Source organism: Miscanthus floridulus, chromosome 6 (genome assembly GCF_019320115.1).
Source record: "Miscanthus floridulus cultivar M001 chromosome 6, ASM1932011v1, whole genome shotgun sequence".
NCBI classification, from domain to species: Eukaryota; Viridiplantae; Streptophyta; class Magnoliopsida; order Poales; family Poaceae; genus Miscanthus; species Miscanthus floridulus.
The window spans coordinates 70,931,299-70,947,466 of record NC_089585.1 but is presented as its reverse complement, the minus strand read 5'-3'; positions in this window follow the sequence as shown (position 1 = coordinate 70,947,466).

Sequence of the window (16,168 nt, the reverse complement as noted above, 5' to 3'; positions counted from 1 at the left end):
AATAGTGATAGCGATGATGAATATGAGTCACCTACTTATGATGATCTTGCTAAACTACTAAAGAAATACACTAAGATCATCATAAAGACTAGAGCTCAAAATGAAAAGCTTGAAATTAAGAATGATTCTCTTTTAGCTAAATGTGAGATAGCCAAAAAGTGTTGAGCTTAGAGAAGCAAATGATGCTATGTCATCCAAACTCAAGGAGCTCAAATCTTCTAAGAAAGAGCTCAAAGATAAACATGAAAAACTTGAGTGGGTGCACAAAGAGCTCATCACTAGCCATAACAAGCTAAAAGATGAATACACTACTCTTAAGGTTAATCATGATACCCTTGTTATTGCTCAAGAATTTTTACCCAATGAGCCACATGATGCCACTAATGATGTTGATAAGATTGATATAGCTACATCATGTGATGATCTAATTGATGAGAGCATTGAGCAAGGATCTAGTGGCAAAGGCAAGCAAGTGGTTGAGTGCAATTACTATGATGAGTATGTCAAGCTCAAGCATGACAATGAAAAGCTAAAGAAAGAGTTTGAAGAGTTCAAAACCCACAACACCATTATGCTAGAAACTCTTGATCATGATGGCAACTTGATTCTTGAGAATGAGAAGCTAAAAGAAGAAAACAAGAAACTCAAGGAAGAAAGAAGCAAGGTTGCACTCAAGGAAGATAAAAGTAGTGATGCACTCAAGGAAGAGAACAAGAAGCTCAAGTTGGAAAAAGAGCATCTCAAGATTGGATTGAGCAAGTTCACTAGAGGCAAATATCTTCAAAGTGAACTCCTAATGAATACCATCATGAAGATGGATAGAAGTCGCATTGGGTACATGGCAAACAAAGAGAAGAAGGCTCAAGCTCAACAACAACAATCTAAGCCAAAGCCAAAGAGATGCTTTAAGTGTGGACAAGAAGGCCACTTTGCTCATGAGTGCCAAACTCCACCACCACAACCCTTGCCCAAGCAAGCTAGACCCTTTGCTTTCAATGCTCACTACATGCTTAGAAAGGATTCTAGTGGAAAGATGAAAGTGATGTTCTTAGGACCTCCAAACAAGAATAGACCTAAGAAAATTTGGGTTGCAAAGTCACTTGTTGAGAAGGTGAAGGGCCCTCAACAAGTTTGAGTTCCTAAAGCTTGATCTCTTGTGTGTAGGTGAACTACAAGACCGGTGGAAGTCATTGGGTTATTGATAGTGGTTGCACACAACATATGACCGGTGATCTTTGTATGTTCACCTCACTAGATGAAGAAGTAGATGGGCAAGAAAGAATCACATTTGGAGATAACTCAAAGGGCAAGGTCAAAGGATTGGGCAAAGTGGCAATATCAAATGATCATTCCATCTCCAATGTGCTATATGTTGCTTCATTGAGTTTCAACTTGCTATCCGTTGGACAATTGTGTGATCTTAGCTTCCAATGCTTATTTACCGAGAAGGAGGTTATTGTATCCAAGAAGGATGATGATCATGTGATATTCAAAGGATTTAGATACAACAACCTATATCTAGTGGACTTCACCTCCGAAGATGCAAACTTGAAGACATGCCTATTTACCAAAACAACACTTGGATGGCTATGGCATAGAAGACTTGCTCATGTTGGGATGAGCTCACTCAATAAGCTTACGAAGAATGATTTGGTGAGAGGGTTGAAGGATGTGAAGTTTGAGAAGGACAAGCTTTGTAGTGCATGTCAAGCCGACAAGCAAGTTGCAAATACCCATCCAACAAAAGCTTTCATGTCAACTGCAAGAGTGCTAGAACTCCTTCACATGGATTTATTTGGACCAACAACAAACAAGAGTTTGGGAGGAAATCTATATTATCTTATGATTGTTGATGATTATTCAAGGTATACATGGGTATTCTTCCTTCATAATAAATCCAAAGTTGCATCTTGCTTCAAGAAGTTTGCCAAGAGAGCACAAAATGAATTTGAAGTGAAGCTCAAGAAGATAAGAAGTGACAATGGGAAAGAGTTTGACAACACAAACATAGAAGCTTATTGTGATGAAGTTGGAATCAAACATGAAGTCTCCGCAACATATACTCCTCAACAAAATGGTGTAGTTGAGAGGAAGAACCGGACATTGATCACTCTTGCTAGAACAATGCTTGATGAGTACAACACCTCTGAAGCTCTATGGGCAGAAGCAATCAACACCGCATGCTATGTATCCAACCACCTATTCCTTCAAAAGTTCCTTGGCAAGACACCTTATGAGTTGCTCAATGGGAAGAAGCCGGACGTCTCCTTCTTTAGGGTGTTTGGTTGCAAATGCTACATCTACAAGAAGCGGCAACACCTAGGGAAGTTTCAAAGATGTTGTGATATTGGTTTTCTTGTTGGTTACTCATCTAAGTCCAAAGCATATAGAGTATTTAATCATGCCACCGGCTTGGTTGAAGAAACATATGATGTGGAATTTGATGAATCTAACGGCTCCCAAGGAGCACATGAGAATCTTGATGATGTAGGTGATGAACCATTGAGGGAGGCTATGAAGAACATTCCGGTTGGAGACATCAAGCCTAAAGATGATGAAGATGATGTACAAGTGATTGATCCACCCTCTTCATCAAGTGTGCCACAAGATGATGAAAAAGATGAGAGAGTAGAAAATGAAGATACTTATATCTCCCATGAACAAATGGTGGTACAAGCACAAGATGTTGATGCTCCACAACCTCCTCCTCAAGTGGTTAATAGAAGAAATACACCCCTACTTCAAGACCATCCACAAGATCTCATCATAGGGAGTCCACTCATGTGTGGGGGTACTTTTGCTCATTCCAACAGCTAAGAAACACCTTAGAGAGTGCCAAGAAGAGCAAGGTCCTAGTGAGGTATTGAGATTCAAGAATCCAAAGAGAGCCCTCATTAGTGAAGATCAAGAGTAGCAAAGTGTGCATCCACCTTCTCATTAGGCTTGTCATGGTCAAGTGAGAGTTCGTGCTTGTTACTCTTGGTGATCGCCATCACCTAGATGGCTTGGTGGTGATTGGGAGTTCGGTGATCACCTAGCAGAGCTCGTGGGTGACCCAACTCAAGTTGTGAGCGGTTGTGGGTGATTCACCGCGACGGAGTGTCAAAGAATTAACCCATAGAGAGCACTTGATCCTTGCACGGATCAAGGGGGAGCTACACCCTTGCGCAGGTGCTCCAACGAGGACTAGTGGGGAGTGGCGACTCTCTGATACCTTAGCAAAACATCGCCGTGTTCCTTCTTCTCTATTTACTTTGAGCATTTACTTTGAGATTTTACTTTGAGCAATTCAATTCATGTCTTTATATTCTTAGAATTGCCATGCTAGAGTAGGATTGGAACTTAGGTTGTAAGTCTTTTGTGTGGTAGAACAATTAGGAACACTTTCTAGGCACAAGGGGTTAATTGGGCTAACCATAGGATTTAATTATTGCGAAGAAATTTAGAATTAGCCCAATTCACCCCCTGTCTTGGGCATCTTGATCCTTTCAGTCTTGACGACAACATCATCGATGTAGGCTTTGACATTGCGGCCGATCTGTTGGTCAAGGCACATCTAGATTGCCCTTTGATAGGTTGCTCCAGTGTTCTTGAGTCCGAAGAACATGGTTGTGTAGCAGTAAGCACTGAAGGGCGTGATGAATGATGTCTTGATCTGATCTTCTTCCTTTAGGGAAATATGGTGATATCTAGAATAACAGTCAAGGAAGGAGAGCAGTTCGTAGCCAGCGGTGGAGTCTACAACCTCATCTATCCGAGGTGGGCTGAAGGGGTCTTTAGGACAGTGTTTGTTAAGATTAGTATAATCAACACACATTCTCCATTCTTTATTCTTTTTTCAAATGAGAATAGGGTTTGCTAACCAATCTAGATGATACACTTTTTTTATGAATTCAACATCTAAGAGCCATTTTATTTCTACCCTAATAGCCTCCTTCTTGTCTAGCGTGAATCGGCAGAGTTTCTGCTTGATAGGTTTGGCGGTCGGCGAGACATTCATGGAGTGCTCGATCTTCTCTCGTGATTCCCCTAGCATGTCTGTAGGTTTCCAAGCAAACACATCGGCGTTGGCATGTAGGAAGGAGACGAGCATGCTTTCCTATTTGGGGTCAAGTTGAGCCCTAATCCTCACGGTCTTGGAGGGGTCATCGAGGCCGAGGTCGACCTCCTTGACTTCCTTTGACTTGGCAGAGGTGCGGGGAGGCTCTAGCTCTAGGATCTCCATGTCTTTGGCAGACACCGTCTTGGCTTCAGTGACCACATTAGCCATCTGGATGGAGAGGTCAGTAGCTTCGGCGAGGGCAAGACTCTCTGACTCATAGGCGTAAGCGATGGTGAGGTTGGCCCATAGGGCCAAGACTCCAATAGGCAAAGGCATCTTCAGCACTAGATAAGCGTAGTGCGGCACGACCATGAACTTGGCCAGAGCTGGCCGACCAAGTATGGCGTGGTAGGTGGTGTCGAAGTCGGCAACATAAAAGTTGATGTGTTCGACATGGTAGTTGCTTGCCATGCCGAACTGTACTGGTAAGGTAATCTCTCCAAGCGATTTGGAGGCCCTGCCAGGTACCACACCCAAAAAGGAAGAGTCAGAAGGTGTGAGATCTGACAAACTGAGGCCTAGTTCTTTTAGGGCTCCGGCGAAGAGGAGATTTAGAGCACTCCCACCGTCCACTCGACGGTTAACATAAGAGACAGTCGATTTATCCTGGTTCGGACCCTCGATCTTTGATCGAGTAATAGCCCTACGTCCAGTCGACATTAGCCTTTATGTTGGATTGATTGTGAAGTGTTCTATTGTCGTTAAAGTCGTGTCTCTAGGAACCCTGCCCTCCTTTATATAGTTAGGAGGTCAGAATCCTAGTTGGTTTACAATAAGAGTTCCTAATAGGATTATAGAACAATACTACTACTAAGATTACATGGGAAGAATCCTAGTTAGACTATATCTTCTCCCTTCCTTGCAGGGTATCCTGTGGGTCCCGCACCGACAAGCCCCTAAGCACTTCATGGTTGAGCTCTAGAAGCCTTGTCTTGTTCCTTCAAGTCTTGTCGAGCAGGAATAAGCGTCGTCTGAGTGCTTTCTTGAGTGAAACCATGTAGCGCTTCGTGAGATCTTCGCATGGTGTGTAACTTTTTGAAGAAAAAAGTGCTCCCATTTGGGTGTAGCCCTCGAGCCTCTTGCTGTTTGGCACAAGGAGCTGGAGGGTCTTCTCTTGAAATCGCTCTGATTCTTCGTCGAAGGGCTCCTGAGCATATACCCGGGTTCTTTGTCAAAAAGAGCTCGGATATAGCTATGTCCGGGTTCTTTTTGTCATGTGGCCTTAAAGTGGTCTATCTTTTAGAAGTCTTCTGAGTGATGTGCGCTTTTTGAAGGAAAAAGTGCACTCACTGAGTGTAGCCCCCGAGCCTCTTGCTATTTGGAACAAAAAGTTTGAGGGTCTTGAATCTTATGTTGTTTGAAAAACTGCTATCTTAAGGAAGTCTTCTGAGTGATGTGCGCTTTTTTGAAGGAAAAAGTGCACTCTCTGAGTGTAGCCCTTGAGCCTCTTGCTATTTGGAACAAAAAGTTGGAGGGTCTTGAATCTAAGTTGTTCAAATGACTGAACGCCATTCCTATTGCAGCCCCCGAGTGTATACCTAGGTTCTTTTATCCGAAAAGAACTTGGATACAGGTTTTTGGCATGTTCTCTAGTAGTCTGCTGTTGTTAGATGTAGTTGTATGGTGGTGGTTGATAGTATATGCTGTTTGTTCACGAGTTGTACAGTGTTGGTATATTCTTCCGAATATGCTCGTTCTCGAGTGCTGCTCCTTCACGCCCGAGTCCCCTTTCATTGAATTCTGTCTTTTCACTGTGTCCTTTGTTAGGTTTGTTTCGTTGGTGCTCCTGGTCCATGTGCACCGCTTCTTTGGCCTATAAATATCCTCCTTGTGTGCAGTTTTGATTCATAGAGCATTTTGTTGCATGGTCTGAAATCTCTGTAGTCATGAATATGGTAGTTTGTGAAGTAGAGCAGCCTCCGAGCGTATTTTGCAGTTCTTGTGTATGTTGCCGTAGCTGGAGGGAGTCTTGTGATAGGGATTAGAGGTAGGCTAATCCTGCAGCAGCATTGTACTTGGAAGTACGTGGCGGTAGTCAGAGGGAGTCTTGTGATGTGTCATACGTTTCTTCATCTGGCAGTTCTGGGTTGATCCTCATCGCCTGCCCTGAGACTATCCGGTGTAGATCAACACCATATCCAACATCACATTGGAATTAGGTACACAGATGCCTGCCGACCTTCTCTGCTCCATGTTGTCCCACCATGCTGCTGATTTTTGCCTTGGATGCACTGCGTCCGTCCTTTGAAGAAAACAATGTAGCCTAGTGCAGTTTGTTCTACCGAGTAGCAATTTGGAACATGTAGTCGTTCCAGAGCCTAGCTGTGTCCAGGTTCCTCTTTGCTACCTTGCTTGTCATAGTACCGAGTTCATTGGGTCTTATAAGATGTGTAATCTTCTATTTTTTGAAACCATTTATAATGGAAAGAATCTTGTCTTCTGAGTTGTCATTTTTATTCTGTTGATGTCCCGATTGTTTATGAGATTTCCGAGTTCTTTCTATAAGGACCGGGTTGTTGCGTTCCTTTTGAGGTAACCCATTGTTGCTTCATGGTTGATGAGTTCTTTTTGTAGTAATATGATAACTCCGCCGTGGTGCTAGATGGATAAGTCTGAAATCTGCCCGTTGAACTGTACCGTTGTGTGGATTTATGTTGTCCGTCATTTTAGCTGTGTCAGTAAATGGACTATTGTGTCCTCATGCCATGTTAAAACGGGCCTGGTGGGCCATGTTTTTACTGGTGTAAAATCTATTTAAGGGCCTTTCCTCTTCTTTTTCTTTACTGCCCTGATTTTCCCTTGAAACCCTAGTTTTCAAACTTCCGCCGCCGCCATTATTGCCGTCATCTAAGTGCTGCCGTCCAAATCATCATTGCCTCCTAGTTCTTTATTGCTTCCACTAGTATATGGGTAGAAAGAAATCAGCAAGCAAGTCCCAAGCGGCCTTTGTAGATGAGGAGGCTCACTTTCTGTGATTGAGAATCAAGAGTTTATGGCCATGAGGGCTGCTCAAAGATTTGGCCGGCTCCGACAATGACTGAAGATCAGCTTCGTGAGCTTGTTAGCGATGGTCTGATTTAGAGCAAGGATATTACTGATTGGAGAGCTCTAGGCGAGCATCGGGCCCCTACTCTAGGTCCTGGTGAGATTATTCTTTTCGTCTCCTTTATCCGTGCCGGACTCTGCCTTCTGGCTTCTGCTTTTCTTCACCGATTTCTCAGCTATTTTGGGATTAGCCTTAACCATCTTGCTCCCATGATGTCCTTCATCTTTCTATTTTCATTCATCTTTGTGAAACTTTCCTTGGAATTCCTCCTTCTCTTTCTCTCTTTCGCTACTTCTTTTGTCTAAAGCCACAACTCTGCCGCGATGACACCAATGTTCTTGGTGGCTGCGGGATTCAGTTTCACCGGGGTCTTAAGAGCAAATTCTTTGACTATGACCTGGTTGATTCTATGAGGGATTGGTGTGCCGACTAGTTTTATGCTACCAATTTGATTCCTCCTCTTTTCATTTATTCTAGGTCTGGTCCCTTAGTTAATGACCGATGGGAAAAGAATCCTATGGTGACGGCTGAGGTCCAAGTGATCAAGCCGTTTCTTGAGAGGATTTATACTCTGAAACAGCAAGGCTTGACCGGCTTCGGGATTATTTCTAGTTTTCTTCGCTACCAAGTTCAACCTCTGAAGGAGCGAGAAAATTACGGTTTTGAGTACTCTGGGGCAAAGGACCCTTCTCATATGGTCCCTGCCCTTGAGTTGACTAATGAGGAGGTGCTCGAGCGTCTTTAGAAGATGCTGAAAGGAGTAAGCGTCGTCCTGCTTGCTGTCCTTGAGTATAGTGCTAACAACCCGCCCCCTGCTGTGAGTTGTTCTTTTCTTATGCGGGTACTTTTGTGTGTCTTTTGTTGTATCCACTTTTTACTTAGTCTTCCTTGTCTTGTTGTTTTACTCTTTTATAGGAATTGGGGTGTAATTTCGCTGATCCGATTCCCCTTGATGATTGCCCTACAAATGTGGAGGCTGGGGATAGTCTTGCTGGGGCATCCTTGACCACTAAGTTTCAAACCACCACAATATTTCCTGGCGTTTCTTCCGCAAACCTTGATGTATATGTAGAGTATGTTCCTCGTCCAGTTCCTCAAGCTCCTCGTACTGTCGGAAAGAGGGGGCGAGCGAATAGTTCTTCTTCTCCTCTATCTGCTGCCAAGAAGTCTTGCCAGTCGAGTACTCGTCCAGGTACTCCAGTTGTAGCTAGCATGCTCTTAGGTGAGCATATTAATACGCTCTGTCCTTTTGTTGTTTGTTTTTATCTTTGGCCGAGTACTTTTGTCCTTTTTTAGCTGGTGCTATGGTGGCCTTGATCGAGAGTGAGGAAGAAGAGGATGATGATGCCGCCCTTGTTACTCGTCGGTGAGTTGTTTTCTTAGTTTTCCTATTGTTGAACCCCTCTTTTTGTTTTGACTTTGGTTTTGTTCTCTTGTAGTAAGCGGTCATCGGGTTCGAGTTCTTCTAGGGCTCTAGTACCGTCCACGCCGCTCCTGTCGTAGGGTGGCGGTGATGTTTTTGCCGCTATAGTTCCCCCTCTTAGGTCCTCTATTGGTTTTCTGAAGAAGAGGGTAGCTGAGTGAGTGATTCCTTGTTATGCTTCTTTGCTTCTGTTTTCTTTTTCCTAACTCATATTCTTATCGTTGAGTTTTCTTATCATCTTGCAGACCCTCGCCTTCTCTTACTCCTCAGCCGCCCTCTTGTCAGTCCTCTAGTGCGCCCCCGCATACTGAGTCAAAGGACTCAGAAAGTACGGTCGGTGAGGTGGCTGTGAGGGAGACAGGGCCCCCCTGGTGATCATGCTGCTTCGGATCTGCTAACTCTAGGGGTGACCATGGCCGTGGGGGTGGATCCATCTGAGGAGGTAGCCGGGGCTTCCCAGGATATGGCCCTAGTTTTGCCTTCTTTGCCTGCGCTGGCTTCTCCTTCTGCCTCTCTTGGTACCGGTGCTCCGCGTTTGGATGATGATGTGTTGCATCAATTTGATGCTACTCATCGGTTGTCAGAGCTGTACTGCTATCTGGGGAAACTTGGTGACCTTTGCGACTTCTTTTGGGGAAAAGCTCCAGGTATGTTTTTCTGAAGTTCTTTCTTTGGATGTTCATCTTTCTTCTGTCCTTATGTCTTGTTTTTCTCTCTCTCTTTTTGCTCAGTCTTTTTCTCGTGATCATACCAGCTTCTTTTTCTCGTCTGAAACCGAGAAAAAGTTAGTCTTCTGAGGTGAGTACCCTAAAGGCAGAGCTTGACCTCTGTCGGGCTGAGTTGGAGACTGAGCATCAGACGCATCAGAAGGAGGAGAAGGCTCTCTAGTGCCTGGGTGGTTGAGGCAGAAAAGCAGAGGGATGCAGCTGCCTAGGAGGCCTTGAAAAATGTGGAGGCCATGAAGAAAGAGTGCACTGGTATTGCGAGTTCTTTTTCGTTTCCTTTTGTATTCAAATTTCCCTTTCTGCTGACTTGTTTTTTGTTGCCTGGTCTAGCTCTCCGAGTTGAAAAGTAGAAGCTCTCGGAGGGTATCGAGGAGATGAAGACACTTGTTCGTACTAACCACAATAGGGCTGAGGAGGTAATTACTCGAGCTGAAGAAGAACTCATGCTTGCTAAGTTGATTAGGCGTGGAGCTGATAGGGATCTTGTGCAGGCCCAAAAAACTATCGAAGTCTTGACTGGCAAGTTGGCGATGGCTACTGAGAACTAGAATGCTTATGGAAATCCTTTCGGTCAGTAGCCGGTCTTCTCTGGACTTAGCAGATGATGGTCAATCTTGGGCTCAGTTTATTCCCCAAGTGCTGACCCGTTTCTAGGAGTTCGTGAAGAGGTGCGCCCAACTGTGTACCAGAAATGTTCTTGCCCAGGTCCGGGTTCTTTCTCTAGAGTTTCCTTTGTCCAAGGTTGCTGATGAAGCCGTAGAGTCAAGAATATCTGGATGCTGTTGAGAAGGTGGAGTCCTGAGGTTGAAGATTTAGCCAGGAGGATTGTTGATAATCTTAACATTGACATTTCTTCTCCTGATGACAATGCTTGATGTAATTGACCTTTGTACTCTAGCTTCTATAATAGAATACTAAACTTCTTTTTGAATGAAGATTGAATGAAGATTCTTTATTTTTGTTGATGTCTTCTTTGCCTGTATTTCTTCGTCTTGTAAACAACCCTAGTTTAGGTAGATCAGTTGTCTTGACAAACTTTCTTGATCTTGTCGAGTGCTTTTTTAGCTTTTGTTTGTGCCTGTGTAAACAACTCGGTATATGTAGATCATTGTCTTGATAGACTTTCTTGATTTGATCGAGTGCTTGTCTGGCTTTCGTCTATGACTTGTAAACAACTCGGTATAGATCAGTTGTCTTGACAAACTTTGTGTTCTTGTTAGTACTAAAAAGACTTAGGACCGGCGATCTCGAGTATCTTCAGCTTCTTCTTTTCGGCTTAACTCGAGATGTGGTCAGCATCTGGTCCTTTCCCTAGGTTGCAAAAACATCCTAGGATCGACAAGCCCCCGAGCACTTCATGGTTGAGTTCTGGAAGCCTCGTCTTGTTCCTTCAGGTCCTGCCGAGTAGGTAACAAGCGTCGTCTGAGTGCTTTCCTGAGCGAAACCGTGTAGCGCTTCTTGGGATCTTCTGAGTGTAGCCCCCGAGCCTCTTGCTATTTGGAACAAGGAGCTGGAGGGTCTTGTCTTGAAATTGCTCTGATTTATGCTCAGGCTTAGTTTTAGTCAGTTTTGCTTTTTGGTTCGGGTGTTAGCTTATTAGCTACCCTCATCGGCGGGCTCAAGCATCTTTTCAGCTCTTTTGCTCTCGGCCGGTATGCTCAGGCATATTTTCAGCCATTTTGCTTTTTGGTTTGGGTGTTAGCTTATTAGCTACCCTCATCGGTGGGCTCAAGCATCTTTTTCAGCTCTTTTGCTCTCGGCCGATATGCTCAGGCGTCTTTTCAGCCATTTTGCTTTTTGGTTCGGGTGTTAGCTTATTAGCTACCCTCATCGGTGGGCTCAAGCATCTTTTCAGCTCTTTTGCTCTTGGTCGGTATGCTCAGGCATATTTTCAGCCATTTTGCTTTTTGGTTTGGTGTTAGCTTATTAGCTACCCTCATCGGCGGGCTCAAGCATCTTTTTAGCTCTTTTGCTCTCGGCCGATATGCTCAGGCGTATTTTCAGCCATTTTGCTTTTTGGTTCGGGTGTTAGCTTATTAGCTACCCTCATCGGCGGGCTCAAGCATCTTTTAGCTCTTTTGCTCTCGGCCGGTATGCTATTGGAAACAACTCGAGTGAAAGCCATAATAAGACATATGTTGTCGAAAAACCCATCTTTATTGATCATGAACGTTGATAAGCCATAATAATACATATGTTGTCGAGGAGCACCATCTTTATTGATCATGAACATTGATCTCTTGTGGCTTGTATATATATTCTTCCTTGAGTTGTTTTCATGCGTAGAATCTTCTTAGCTGGCTGATGTGCCATGTATTGTTGACTTCTTTTCCATCTTCAGTTATCAACTTGTATGTGCCTGGTCCGGTGACTTTTGTGACGATAAAAGGACCTTCCCATGGACTGAGTAGTTTATGGCGTCCGTCAGTTTTTTGTATTCTTCTTAGTACTAGGTCTCCGACTTGTAGTGATCGAGGCTGGGTATTCTTGTTGTAGTGGCGTCTTAATCCTTAGAGGTATCTTGCTGATTGAAGGGTAGCATTTACTCTGACTTCTTCTGTACTAGTCGAGTTCTAATCTTCGGGTGTGTTCTGCTTCTCCTTCATCATATTGTTCTATCCTTGGTGACGTCCAGATCAAGTCGGTAGGTAGTACGGCTTCTGATCCATAAACTAGGAAGAAAGGTGAGTATCCGGTGGCTCTGCTTATTTGAGTTCGTAGCCCCCATACGACCTTGGGTAATTCTTCAATCCATTTTGATCCATAGTCCACTAGTTCTTCATACAATCTTGGTTTTAATCCGGCTAGTATGAGTCCATTAGCCCTTTCTACCTGTCCGTTGGCCTCTGGATGTGCGACTGATGCGTAATCTATGCTGAAGCCACAGTCCTGTGCCCAACTTTGGAATTCTGTGGCTGTGAAGGGAGAACCCAAATCTATGATGATTCGATTGGGCATGCCGAAGCGGTGCATAATGTCTTGGATGAACTCGACTGCTTTGGCTGCGCTGTATTTTGCGAGTGGTTTGTATTCAATCCACTTGGTGAACTTGTCAATTGCTACGAAGATGTACTCGAAACCGCCTTTTGCTTTCTTGAGAGGTCCTACTTGATCCAGCCCCCAGCAGGAGAAAGGCCAAGCGGGTGGGATGCAGATGAGATTGTGAGCTGGCACATGAGCTTGTCTTGCGAACATTTGACAACCTTTGCATTTTCTGACAAGTTCTTCTACGTCTTTCAAAGCGGTTGGCCAGTAGAATCCGGTGCGGAATGCCTTGCCGACCTAGTGTTCTTGAAGGCGGCATGATTTCCACAGCAACCTGAGTGTATTTCGTCTAGGATCTCTTTGCCCTCTTCAAATGAGACACATTTTAGGAGTACTCCTGATGACGTGGCTCTTCTATAGAGCTTGTCCCCTACTAGGACATAGTTCTTGCTTCTACGAACAACTCGGGTAGCTTCCTCTTTATCTGCTGGCAACTTATTCTCTTTGATATAATCAATAAAAACCTGGGTCCATGAAGGTGGTGATTACCAAAATCTAGGTGCCTTTAGCTGAGATTTTCAGGGGTTATCTCACCGGGTTGTTTGATAGAGGGAGCTGATAACTCCTCTATGAATACACCGGGTGGGACCTTTCGCCCTGTCCGATCCGAGCTTGGCGAGGACGTCTGCCGCAATATTAGAATCGTGCTAGGACATGTAGAATTTCTAATCCTTGAAAATGTTTTTCGAGCTTTCGTATTTCAGCACAGTAAGCGCCCATGTTTTCTTTGGTGCAGTCCCAATCTTTGTTGACTTGATTGATGACTACTGCCGAATCGCCGTATACGAGTAAACGCTTGATTCCGAGGGTAATTGCCACTCGTAGCCCATGGATGAGGGCTTCGTATTCTGCTTCATTGTTTGTAGCTTGCCATAATATCTGAAGGACATACTTGAGTTGTTTTCCGTCTGGAGAAATGAGGAGAACGCCTGCACCGGCTCCGCCTAGCTTGAGTGATCCATCAAAGTACATCTTCCAATGATCAAGGATGGTATTTGACATAGGTTGTTGAATTTCTGTCCACTCGGCAACAAAATCGGCCAGGGCTTGAGATTTAATTGCCTTCCGTGGGGTGAAATCGATATTGAGAGCACCAAGTTCAACTGCCCACTTAGATATGCGCCCTGTTGCGTCTCTGTTGTGTAGGATGTCTCCGAGTGGGAAATCTAGTCACCACGAGTAATCTTGTGGCTTTCAAAATAGTGGCGAAGCTTGCGTGAAGTGATCAGGAGGGCGTAGAGTAGTTTTTGCACATGCGGGTACCGGATTTTTATTCTGACAGTACTTCGCTGATGTAGTATACGGGGCGTTGTACTTTATATACACGCCCTTCTTCTTCTCTTTCTACGACAATCGCTGTGCTGATCACAGTAGAAGTTGCCGCAATGTACAGCATCATGTCTTCGTATTTCTTTGGAGGTGTGAGAACTGGGCGAGGAGGTGAGGTATGCCTTGAGCTTCTTGAAAGCTTCGTTGGCTTCTTCTGTCCACTCGAACTTGTCTGTCTTCTTTAGCAGTTTAAAGAAAGGTAACCCTTTTTTGCCGAGTCTTGATATGAAACGATTGAGGGCCGCCATGCAGCCTGTTAGTTTCTGCACATCTTTGACACTTCGAGGAGGGCCCATCTCTGTTATGGCTCGAATTTGCTTGGCGCTTGCTTCGATTCCACGATGACTGGCCAAGAATCCGAGTAGTTGTCCCGAAGGAACTCCGAATACACACTTGTTTGGGTTCAATTTCCACCTCCATCTTTTTAGGTTTTCGAAGGTTTGCTTTAAGTCTTCAATTAGTGTATCCGGGTTCTTTGTCTTTACTACTACGTCATCCACGTATGCCTCTATGTTTTCGCCGATCTGATCACCAAGGCACGTTTGGATAGCTCTTTGGTAAGTGGCACCAGCATTCTTGAGTCCAAATGACATGGTTTTGTAGCAGTAGGCACCGAATGGAGTGATGAAAGATGTCTTGCTCTGGTCTTGTTCCTTTAATGCGATCTGGTGATATCCTGAATAGCAATCAAGGAAGGATAATAGGGCAGATCCTGCTGTTGAATCAACTATCTGATCAATGCGTGGTAGCCCAAACGGATCTTTCGGGCAGTGTTTGTTGAGATCTGTGTAGTCGACACACATGCGCCACTCGTCCGTATTCTTTTTCTAGTACTAGAACTGGGTTTGCTAGCCAATCTGGATGGAGGATTTCTCTGATGAATCCGGCTGCCATTAGCTTTGTGATTTCTTTTTTAATTGCTGCCTTCTTGTCGGGTGAGAATCAGTCATAGTCCGTTGCTTCACAGGCTTGGAGCCTTCATTGATATCAATTCTATGCTCAGCCAACTCTCTTGGGACACCTGGCATGTCGGCCGGCTTCCAAGCGAAGATATCTTTGTTGTCCCAAAGAAAGTTGGTGAGCGCGAGTTCCTATTTTGCCGAGAGGTGGGCGCTGATGGTTGCCGTTTTGGAGGGATCACTGGTGCCCAGGTCGATTTGCTTGACGTCGGCTTCTTTTGGTGGTGCGAGGATGCTGGGTTTTTTAGCCGGTATCTCTAGCTCTTCTGGGCTCATTTCTGCTATGATAGTGGCTATTTCTTTTCTTACCATCGGCGGCTTGTGCTTTTGCTGCAATTTGGATTGCCTGAACATCGCAGTCAAAAGCGCGCTTCAAATCACTCCGAAGAGAAAGGACACCGTTAGGCCCTGGCATCTTAAGCAATAGGTACGGATAATGCGGTATCGCCATGAATTTTGCTAGTGCTGGGCGCCCGAGGATTGCGTGATATGATGAATCGAAGTCTGCAACTTCAAACTTGATGAACTCTGTACTGGTAGTTCGAGGGAGTCCCAAAAGTAACCGGTAGAGTGATTTGTCCAAGTGGCATTGCTGCCTTGCCTGGGTACTATGCCATAAAAAGGCGTGCTTGTTGGTGTAATCATCCCGGCGAGTTGTAGTCCCATCTTCCTTAGAGTTTCTGAAAAAATGATGTTGAGTCCGGCTCCCCCGTCGATTAGTACTTTTGTGACAGTCATACCGGCAATAGTTGGATCTAGAACCAGTGGGTAATGGCCTGCGTTTCCTACGCTAGTCCATTGGTCTTCTCTTGAAAATTGGATTGGATACTGTGACCAATTGAGATATCTTGGTGTAGCCGGTTCTGCTGCCATGATGGTTCGTAGTGCTAGCTTTTCTTGATGTTTGCTTCTGGAATCTGGAACCCCGACAAAGATCACTGCTACTGTCCCCCTAGATTTTTGGAATCCCTTGTCTTCATGGTTGTCTTCTTCTTTTTTCTGATTGCCTTCTTTGGTATTCTCCTTACTATCTTTTCTTGTGTATCGATCTTTGAAGGTGTAGCAATCTCCGATGGTGTGATTTCCTTTGGGGTGCAAGATGCAACGCATGTTTTCAATGTCATCATACCTTCTAGGCTTGGAAAACATTCCTTGATTTGTCAGTCACCGCTACGGTGTTGTCTGGTCCACGTTTTCTTTCCTGATGTCTGTTGTTTCGATGATTTTGCTTATCTGGGTTGTCTCGGTTGTTTCTATCCGGGAACCTTTCTCGTGTCTTTTCCTCTGCAGTAATCATCTTTTCTACTGTTCATCTGAATTCTTCATTGTTTCTTGGGTTTTCTTTGCAGAAATCTTGAAATTGCCACCTAGCCATGATTCCGTGAGAGAAAGCTTCGATTCACTTCTCGTTCGGTGATGTCATGTACTTGAGCTCGTAGTTCGCCAAATCGTCGATAGTAATTTCTGAGACTTTCACCTCCTTTCTGCTTGAGTCCTTTTAACTCTGCTGTGGGTGATTGGGTGTGTAATGATACCCGT